Source organism: Triticum aestivum, chromosome 1D, assembly GCF_018294505.1.
Source record: "Triticum aestivum cultivar Chinese Spring chromosome 1D, IWGSC CS RefSeq v2.1, whole genome shotgun sequence".
Taxonomy (NCBI): Eukaryota; Viridiplantae; Streptophyta; class Magnoliopsida; order Poales; family Poaceae; genus Triticum; species Triticum aestivum.
In genome coordinates, this window is record NC_057796.1 from 349,174,130 (window position 1) to 349,184,784 (window position 10,655).

The 10,655-nt window shown below is 47.6% G+C and overlaps 1 pseudogene; it reads right to left on the reverse strand.

Annotated features, from left to right (window-relative positions):
• Positions 1-238: 238 nt before the first annotated feature.
• On the reverse strand, positions 239-7,287 carry LOC123181988 (pentatricopeptide repeat-containing protein At2g30780-like; annotated as a pseudogene).
• Between the last annotated feature and the right edge of the window lie 3,368 nt (positions 7,288-10,655).

A 10,655-nucleotide genomic window follows, 5' to 3' on the forward strand; every position in this document is an offset into this window, starting at 1 on the left:
CACTGATGCGTTCCAGCTCACAAGGAGCAAGTATTTGCAGGAACCGAGCAAATCGTATCGTCTGGGTTGCAATTTGAAAGCTATACTTGACACAACAACTCCAATTATTAGCAGGTGTAAAAGGGAGATACCACAATGCATAATACTCCTTATAAGTTGAACTAAAGTGGAGACACTTATTTTGGGACGGAAGGAGTACAAAGCAACAAGCCGTGTGACAATGTTGACAAAACTCATATGGTTACCAAAAGAATCATTGCACGCACGTCGAAAATTGGTGCATGTGTTAATTGGTGGGAAAAGATTATAGCCTCTAGCCATCTGGCCTGAAAATGAGGTACATGTCAGTGCCTTGGTACAACAATGATATGGTTTCAACAAAAGTATATGCTTTGTATCCCCCGCACGCTCTGCTCCTCCTTTAAACATGACAGACAAAGGCTCAGTCTTTTGTATGTACTGTATAGCCACTTGGGCTGCTGCTAGACCACCAAAGTGATTTCTTGTTCATTACTGCTCTGCAAGCTGTTAACTGCACGCTCCAAGGTTACCTGGCACTGCTGTGTGGATTACAAAGCAGCGTCCTCAGACTGCACAGTGGACCTTCCAAGCTTTACTGCGAAATAAGCTTCCCAGATCCCTGAATTGTTAAGAACATCTCGCATAACATGAAGTAGACATGCAATGCAAGTGCAACCAGAGAACCTCATGACCATGATTTCCCAGTAGAGCCTCCACTTCGATACAGCTGAAAATGCAATAGAAAACAACCAGGATCCTCAGACTCCATTTGCCATCAAGGATGAGCTTTTCAGCAGCAAGTAGTGATGCAAATCAAACCTCGCGTTTGATTTTCCTTTGGCTCCATCCTGTTGTGCAACCATGATGAGTTTTCTTGATAAGCACCAAAGAAGGTGCATCCCATCCCCATTTTTAGCTGCTATACGCAGAACAAGAATGGGCAAGAAAAGTAGCAGTTTCATGTTTACAAAGTCCACTTGTTTATATCGACCTCAGCTGTCATCTCAGACCTTGAACTCCACCGAGTGCAATGCTCCATGTCTTGTTTTAGGTTCAGAGCTCTAGGCGTCGACAAGGAGTGCCTTTTACCTTTTTTGAGCAGCATATGATGTTAACAGCCTCAAGTTACATTCAGATACCTTGTCAGAAAGCAAAAAACTTCAAAATTTTCCCAACATGTGGAGCAGATAAATCCTGCAAATGTATCATGGTCAGCGGCTTGTACTAGAATATTTGTAATATAAAACTTCAATGAAGAATGCAAAACTAATATTATACTCAGAAGGTACTAACTACTACACATTTTCTGAGCATCCAGACACGTTCACTTCATGCAGTGATTGCTTTTTAGTTGAGATTTATTCTGCTACCATAAATTGTTCAAGTATTTAGATGTAAACCTGACAAACAAGGTAGATCCCATAAAACAGAGTTTGGTACCATGATATGTATGCTTACAGATATCATTACATACTAGGGCTACCAGCCACTACAAAATAGCTATCTCAATAAACATATTTCTATCCGCAAAGGAGGTATGGCGATTACAAACACCAAGTTAACTCCAAACACCAAGAACGTTTCAAGATTACAAACAAGCGTGCAAATTTTGAGTCTTTAGTGACATTGGTGACTAGTCTTCTTTCTTTTCCCTATTCTACTTGCTGTAGCAGATGCATCATTTTTGTTTCTCCTGTTGTGGACCAAACTTCAGCTTAAAGCGACAGTACACGAATTGTTTCACAACATCCTTACAGTTATAAATTAAAAAAAAAAGATTGGTGCTTGAAATACAGGGCGTACACGATTCTTTGTGCAAAAGCCACCACCAGCCTTTGTATGAAATTATCTTTTTTATTCTATAAAAAATATGCACATGCATCCAATGTGCTTTTGCCAAGGAAAGACTGTTTATGCAAGAAACAAGCAAAAGCCTATGTCACAGGCTTGCAGTATAGAAGTTGCCGGTTACGAATATGTTACAGTAACGCTTAATATCCTTGCTATGCCTATATTGCAGGCTTGCAGCATATGGCATAAGGGGCCCAAGTCGGGCGCGGCGGGCGGGGCAGGCGCGGCGGCGACAGAGGCCTCCATGGCCGGCGCGGGGCGAGGCGGCGGAAGGAGGCGGCGGGAGGAGCCGGGGATGAAATTTCCCTCCCGCGCAAGAGGAAAGAGGAGTGCGGGTTGGGGGGAGTTTTTCCTCCCAACCCTCACTTCTACAGGTTGGGAAACAGTTTGAGGGTTGGACCTCTAAATTTTTTTACGGGTTTGAGGGTTTAGAGGTTCTAGTCTACGGCTTTTTTTCGGCGAAAACTGTAAAAAAGCAGTTATTTTTAGGGGTTTGAGGGTTTGAGGGCTCTACTAGACTTGCTCTAACACAAAAGGTGGAACCTGAAGATCAAGCAGTTAACATGCTGAAGGAGAAATAATCACTTTAAACAGTTATATTTAAGTCTGACTGCTGAATTCAACAACACAGCGTAAAAGTTTCAACAGCTGTAGATTTGTCGCTGTTGCCAATGAGGCTTCATTGCAGCACATTTGATTTTCCATTCCAGAAACAATGATTCTGGTGGTGCTTATCTATTATCCTGGACACCTCAGCAACATCCCCAATTGATTAACATGAGTTTTCTTATAATCCTTTCCCCACCTGTGTGGTCAATCTCTATTATCCCTCAAAAAAGGAGCAACCAGCAGGAGCTCTGCCTCTTCATTAAGTACAAAAAGAATTGGCTAGTTGATAAGGGAAACCAGCCGAAACCCAACTTCATTATCTCAGTCATAATCAAGATTTGGGACATCTCTCATGCCAACAATACCACTAGCACACTAATGCGTTAATCAATTTTGGCCAGTAGAACCAAGGCAAAGCCTCTGTTCTCTCAAATTGCATGTTAGCATGTTACTGCTAAGCTTTGGTTTCAGGTCAAGACGGTGCAGATAAAACAACTTCAAAATTTTCCTTTTCATATATCTACAGTCACTGCTAAGATCAAATCGTACCTTGTTGAACTACAATAATGACACTAGTCATGTACCTATGCAGCTATTGACTTTAGCAATGAGCAAGAGAGCATATAGAGATCACAGCCAATAATCAGCAACAAGATCCACACTTGATGGGAACAACAGGTAGTGTCATGTACCTATGCAGCTATTGACTAGCAATGAACAAGAGAGCATATAGAGATCACAGCTAATAATCAATAATCAGCAACAAGATGCCACGCTTCATGGGCAACAGGTAGGATAAGCAAGAGAGGAAAACAAGCTGGATAAACATATCTTGCTAGTGGGCAGCTGGGTATAGCTAGCATAAATCAATGGCATGTTCGATTGTTCGTTGCTTATGACATAGATCACTGTTTGAAACTGATCAATTTGTAGCAAGACAATACAACATGCGAGCAGCAAGTGTGACTGAATGGGATTAAAGGCCAGAAGTATGTCTAGAAAGGTGGCGCTTGAATCAAAACGTGCAAACAACATTGGCCACCTTCAGGTGAATGTGTTTTCAGGTACTGCAAGATAAAAAAAGAAATAAGCATTCAGCATTTTTACAAGTCAACTTTCGCACTAAGTGACAATAGCTTCAAAACGTGCAAAAACATCCTGATGTGCAGTTTGAAGTTTAAGAAATGTTAGCAAGAAAAATTGAGCTATAGTTGGTGTGTGTGACATCTCCTTTTAAACCTTACTAACAATTCAACCCGACAATCCTACCCATGGGTTCGGCCACCCATGCGCACCCGACACGAATGGGTGGGGTATGGGTCGTCATCTTCGTCCATGGGCAAGACCCATGGGTACCCCGATTAGTCATTGGTAGGGTATGGGCATAGGTTCCTATCCGTGGGTCACCCAATTAACTGACATGTGGGCCCATGTGTAGTTAAATCCCAGCCAACAGCATACTCATTGAGCCAGTCCAGCACCAAAGTCCACTCGTGACCCAACTCCTAAACCTAAACAACGTAAATTTATACAGACAGCCCAACCGGCCAGAGTACCAGAACCACCACATACCGGCAGCATTTCGTGGAATCATTTTTCCCTTGTCTCATTTACAAGTGCGTACAGGCTATCAATAGCATAAGGCCAACTTCTTCTACCAGCCCATGTAGGTGCAATAAGCTAGAATGGGCCACGGGTGCCTCTACCCAACGCATGAGCAACATAGCAAATTTAGTCCCACCTCGGCTAGCTAACACGGTTGCGAGCACTCGAAGTCTATAAATTCGCAAGTGACTGCTCAGTTATTTGTAATTGCTGGTTCAGTGGTACCTACACACACGGCATCGCTCGGAATCAATTATCAAAATATATTCTGCCTTGACCCGACGGGTGCCCGATAGGGTCGGGTTACCCGATGGGTTCGGGCATGGGTCTGATTCCTTGCCCATGGGTGAGAGATAGACCCAATAATGGGTTCGGGCATGGGTCTGGTTGTGGTTGACCCGACCAAACCCGAGCCAAGTGCCAGGTTGACTAACAATGTGCAATCAGCAACCTTGTCCAGGAATTATCATCGCGAGAGTCCTAAAGCACTTGGAGAGCAAATTGTACATCCTTTCATTCTGGACTATTTGGCTTATTTTACCAGACTTCGCCTATGTTGTTGATCTCTAGACAGTCTTTACTTTTTGATACAGAACAATACGGGTGCGTGAAAAAAATTCCTATGGATCAAACTGCATAGAACAAAATATTTCCTATAATAAGCAGTAAACTACAGAGGAATACGGGCATAGAAAACGTAGGCTAAGAAGAGCTTCTGCCTGCATATATATGCAGTTGTTGGAGACATATAAGTGCAAAGGGAAGCATCTATAAACACTGAAACGTAACTCCCAGCCAGTGTGAAAATATATGCAGTTGTCGGAGTATAAGTATATTTAATTGCAATAAAATGCAATGCTAAACACTGAAACCACTATGAAAACACCTCTCTGGATCCTCGAATTGAAAGAGAGATTGAGAGGGAAACTTTTAACAGGTGTAATCGTGAGTCAACAAGTGACTCGAACTGTGTGTAAAAAAAGAAGCATTTTTTTTTCAAAATGCTAACTCGCAGCCAGTTATGCTGTAACATCACACAATATAGGAGTAAGCAAAGACTCTGAGACACTGAAATTGAGAATGTGAATCAATGATTTAGGCTTCATTTTATTCACAGTAAAAGTCTGCTCGGATTGTGATGCCGGGTGGCTTAAAAACAAATAACCATTATTCATGGTCTAACCATGAAGGAGTATTTTTTTCATGTTATCTCTAGGTAAGCGGCTGAAAATATACATCTAATCCAGACAAGATTGATTGAATTACCTAAGATGCTAGAGAATAAGAAAATTATAAAATGCCTTACGACCTGATCACATAATAAATGGACGAGCCATTGCAGCACTTTTGAATAGTGAATAGAGGCTCATTGTTTCTTCTACACAACAATTGCACTACTACCGTAATTCAAATTTTGGATGTGTCCTTGTCTTTGTTGTTGCCCAAGTTCGCTAAATCAAAGATTAAATGCCTGCGTCTGCAACGAAAGTATGCCATCTTATGCAAAAAGAACATAAATTTATGAATAGCAGTCAATGCAATAAGAATAGAGGTGTGTACTGACCTGTTATTGAAAAAATACGCCAGAAGGGGATCCAAAACCGTGCTTCCACATCATGCCAAGTATCGTATCAGCCTCAGATCTTCTTCCACAGCTCAGATATGCTTTGTGCAGAATCCAGAAGGTCTTCTTTGTCCGGTCAAACCTAAAATACTCCATCTCATCCAACACCCCATGCATCTCTGCAAGTCGATGGTGCTTCCCATACATCACCATCTTGCAGTGGTATAAACTCCGGCACAGCTTCCATCCGGCCTCCTCAGCCTGCCGGACAAAGTGTGCGAGTCTGTCGACAGCGTCACACTGGAAATAGTTGGTTATGACGGACCGCATCACATGTGTTGTGGTGACTGTGGTATTGCGTTCCAATGCCTCAGCGATCCTTCTTTCCATCCCCTCAACCAACCCCTCCTTGGCATACACACTAATTAACAACACATTGAGCCAGGGCCTATAATCCTCAGGACGCAACTTCAGAAGCAACTCCTCGATCTTTTGAATCCTATCTACATGTTTAAACTTGCAATATGCACATAGCATTGCACGTATATGCACTATATCAACCTCGCCAGCATGCTCACGAGCACGCTCATAAGCCAGCTCCATCTTATAAATCTTCCCAGCATGTGAGTAACCTCTTAACATCAACAAATGTGTAGTGGTGTCTGGAACAACTCCACCTGGCATCATTTCATGGAACACTGCTTCCATCTTGTCCCACATCCATGCCGTGAGGTAGCCAGCGATGACTGCGTTATAGGTACCAATTGTACGGGGCTGTCCTGAGGCATCCAGCGACTGGAGTGTAGCCTCCATGTGGTCGACGAGGAGGGAGCGACCGAAGAGAGCGATGAGGATGTTGAAGGAGTCCGCATTGGGCGGACCACACCGTGGATCACGCCGCAGCGCGTGGAAGGCCTCGACGCAGCTATTCACAAGGCCACTGTGCATGTAGGCGGCCATGAGGGCATTGTAGAGCGCCTGGTCGGGGCAGTAGGCGCTGGAGGCGTCGGTGAAGATGTTGGCCGCGGCGGTGGGGTCGCGGGCGCGGCTGGCAAGCGAGATGGCGAAGACAAACTCGGGGAGCGTGGGCGGCGGCGAAAGCGTGCGGCGAAACGAAAAGACCGCGAGGCCGAGGTAGGGCTTGGGGCGGAGGAGGGACAGGAGCTCGAGGGAGGCGAGCGGTGAGACTGCGAGGATGGTGGGGAATGAATGGGCGTGGAGGGCGGGCAGGGGGTCGGGATCCGGGTCGGGCAGAGCCAGAAGAGAGGCGGCGAGGGAGGAGACGGCCGCGCGGAGGTGGGAGGCCGTGAAAGGCGGGAGCGGCGTGGAGGTGGGCGAACACGACTGCGGCCAGGGCGCGGGATGAAACGGCGGCGGGGACGTGGACGACGGGATGGAGGTGGAGGGGATCGCGTCGGGGGGAATGGGCACGGATGTGTAGGGGAGATGGACCGAATGGTGGAGGTGGCGGCGGCGAAGCAACGGGAGGAAGTGGCGAGCGGGGTGGCGGGACATGGGAGGAGGAGGGATTCGGCGGCGGCGGCGGCGGCGGCGCGATGGGTTTTAGGGATCGATGTGGGGGGAGAGGAAGAAGAGGGGCAAAGGCGGCCAGCTCGGCGTAGCGTTTTTGCGTCGCCTTGAGCAAGCTGACAACTTGGAGACGGCTCGGCCCGGCCTGGTTGAAGAGTGCTCTTGACGGACCGGGCTGGTCAGACCAGTGATGTGGGCTTAACGGGCCTGCGGTGATGTCGGCTTCACGGGCCTTGCTGGTCAGACCAGTGAGAGAGGCAGTTCTCAAATCCAGGGTTTTTGAGATGCGGTTGACGTTTGTCTCAGAAAATATTCTAAAAAAGAAGTGTTCGCACTCGTTTCTGGCAAACCTCCTGTCAAACGAGACATTCTGCCATGACAGGCGACTCGGGTGAAGCGCATTCGAGAAGGGGCTAAATTTCATGTTTTGACCCTTTTGACAAAGAATTTCAGGATCTGATCCCGGTTATAAAAAAAATCGGGATTTGACCTTTTTGCTACCGCCAGGGCTCTGGCAGTAGGGTTATACAGCCTACCGCCACGGCCCATGGCGGTAGGGTGCGACGGAGGGGGACGGCGGCCGTTTGACTGCGCTGACGTGGATAAGTACCTACCGCCAGGGGGCCTGGCGGTAGGCTGTCTAACCCTACCGCCAGAGCCCTTGGCGGTAGGGTGTGGCAGGGTTTTGCCGTACAATCCTTCTGTAACGAAATGTGCAGTGGACCTGGCGGTAGGTTCGCCCTACCGCCATGGGGCCTCGCGGTAGGTTCGCCCTATCGCCATGGGGCCTGGCGGTAGGCTGTGTGACCCTACCGCCAGGTCCCCTGACGGTAGGGTCCTGTGTTTTTCAGTGTAAAGTTTCTGTAACGAAAAATGCAAGGGCCCTGGCGGTAGGTGCGCCCTACCGCCATGGGGCTGGCGGTAGGGTGTCTGACCCTACCGCCAGGGTCCTTGGTGGTAGGGTCCTGTGTTTTGTTGTTTCTAGTTCATTTGGTTGCTTGTTTTCGAATTCAATATGACAGCAATATCGCAGCAAGTTTTACAAATATGACAGTAATATCACAGATTTTAAACAATTAAACTTGGGCATCACATAGATCCACATTAGATAACTTGTGCATATAACATTTCAAACGAACTTCAACGAAGTTCCACATAGTAGCAAACATATAGATCCACAAATAGCAAACACATAGTTTCACGTAGTTTCATAACCACTAGACAAGTTCAACCAAACGAAGTTCAACCACACTAAAAGAGCCAAGTATCGAAGAGCATAATCAGTTGCTCCTTCCCCTCTTGGAGGTACGGTCCTCGTTACTCTTTGAACGAGTCTCTACGGTCTTCTTTTTGGGCCGGCGAGGAACCGGTTTCTGGGAAGGGTCCGGACTCAGCAAATCCTTCTTCTTCGGATTCCTCTTCTTCGGCAGTTGAGATGCTTGAGATGTTTGAGTTGGTGGAGGTCCATAATCTTCATCGTACTCCTCCTCCCCGTTGCTCTCATCCTCCTCCTCCTCCTCCCCTTCTTCATGTGTGGCCTCCTCCTCCTCATCCTCTTCCTCCTCCTCCTCCTCCCCAACCAAGCTAGACGACGATGGAGCATGGCTCGATGAGCCGATGAGACCCTGTGTGACTACAGGCTGATAAGCTTCAACTGACCCAACTCCAGCACACCCAAGCAGCCCTACCAGCTTGCGACAACGCTGCACGAACTTCTGCACTCATAATGAAACAAGGTCATAATAAGTATCAGATGGACTGATTGCAAGTGAACAAGATGCATCTATTCCGAGGAGGCTGAAATTGTACCTTCATCGTCCCCCTCACTCTGTTCTCCGATTGTACGCTCCCGGGAAGATCACCTAGTGCATCTGAGGCTTAAAAGATGCATCTGTTAAGCTCACCGGACTGCAACGACATAAGTCAGACACGATGACGAATAAAATATTTTAAATACAACCGTCGGTTCAAACTTACCACTCTGTTGATGAGGGGTGCAAACTCCCTAAATCCACTGTGCATGTCTCTGATGCCGGTCTGGTATGCCTGTTCATCGGGGTCATCCCTCTCCAGCTCCGCGATGTCTTCCGCCGTCCACCGAGGCCTGAGACGAAGACGGTGCTTCTGGCCATCATCGTACCACCTCATGTGTCGGCCTAGGTAAGCATCCCAGTCAGTCACTTTCCTCTCCCCATCTTTACGGAACCTCCGTCGGTTCCACTCCGTCACATGAGTTTTATGCTCCTCTCCCCAGTCTGTGATCGACTGATTCTTCTGCCGGCTCAGCCTGCAAGGCATAAGCAACAAGAATCATCATAAGCGCAATAAGATCATCATAAGCAACAAGAAACATGATAATCGTAATGAAATCATGGGCACGGAGAACAAAGCGCTCACAGGTGGAGCGCGTGGCCGCCGGTATCGGTGGGCTGGCCCGGTGGGGTATCCTGATAAATCCCAAACTGCGTGGCCACGCGGTGTGGCAAGTGCCACTCGACGGCATACACACAGATCATGGGCACGATGCACCACCAGAGACCACGTTCCGCATCGCACATCATGTTCAGATCAAAGTCCCACTCTCGGTCTTGTCGATACGGCCACCAGTTTACCTATTACATATACATTGGTAAGTTCCCACTCTCGGTCAAAAGTTGAATCAAAGAGAAAGGTGTTGAGCGAGTTCATATACCTGCGTATGCATCAAAGCGTCCAACTCGTTGGTGTAGGTCTTGTACGAAGTCTTGTTTAGGCCCGTGTAGAGTTTGACAACGTCCCACTCGTAAGCTACGGTGGGGTTTCGAGTCTCGTCGCCGTCTTCGCTATAGTCTTCCCATGGGCGTCTTGGCATCTTCTCCGGACGCCCCACTGGCAGCCGCTCCCACATCCAAATGGAGAAGGCCCAGACAGAGCCACCCATATTGGACTTGTCTCCCGCCCTCTGCGTTGCGTTGTCAAGCTGCAAAACATCAAATGAGTATCAGATATAAGAAAATGTCATGGACACACTTTCGTAGGTAGGTAGGCAATTAGACACTCTCTTACCGAACGGTATAGGTAGGCGAGAGATGCGGTCCCCCTGTTGGGAATCGTAGCATAATTTTAAAATTTTCCTACGCTCACCAAGATCCATCTATGGAGTATACTAGCAACGAGGGGAAAGGAGTGCATCTACATACCCTTGTAGATCGCGAGCGGAAGCGTTCCAATGAACGTGGATGACGGAGTCGTACTCGCCATGATTCAAATCACCGATGACCGAGTGCCGAACGGACGGCACCTCCGCGTTCAACACACGTACGGTGCAGCGACGTCTCCTCCTTCTTGATCCAGCAAGGGGGAAGGAGAGGTTGATGGAGATCCAGCAGCATGACGGCGTGGTGTTGGATGTAGCGGGTCTCGGCAGGGCTTCGCCGAGCTTCTGCGAGAGGGAGAGGTGTAGCAGGGGAGGAGGGAGGCGCCCGAGGCTATAATA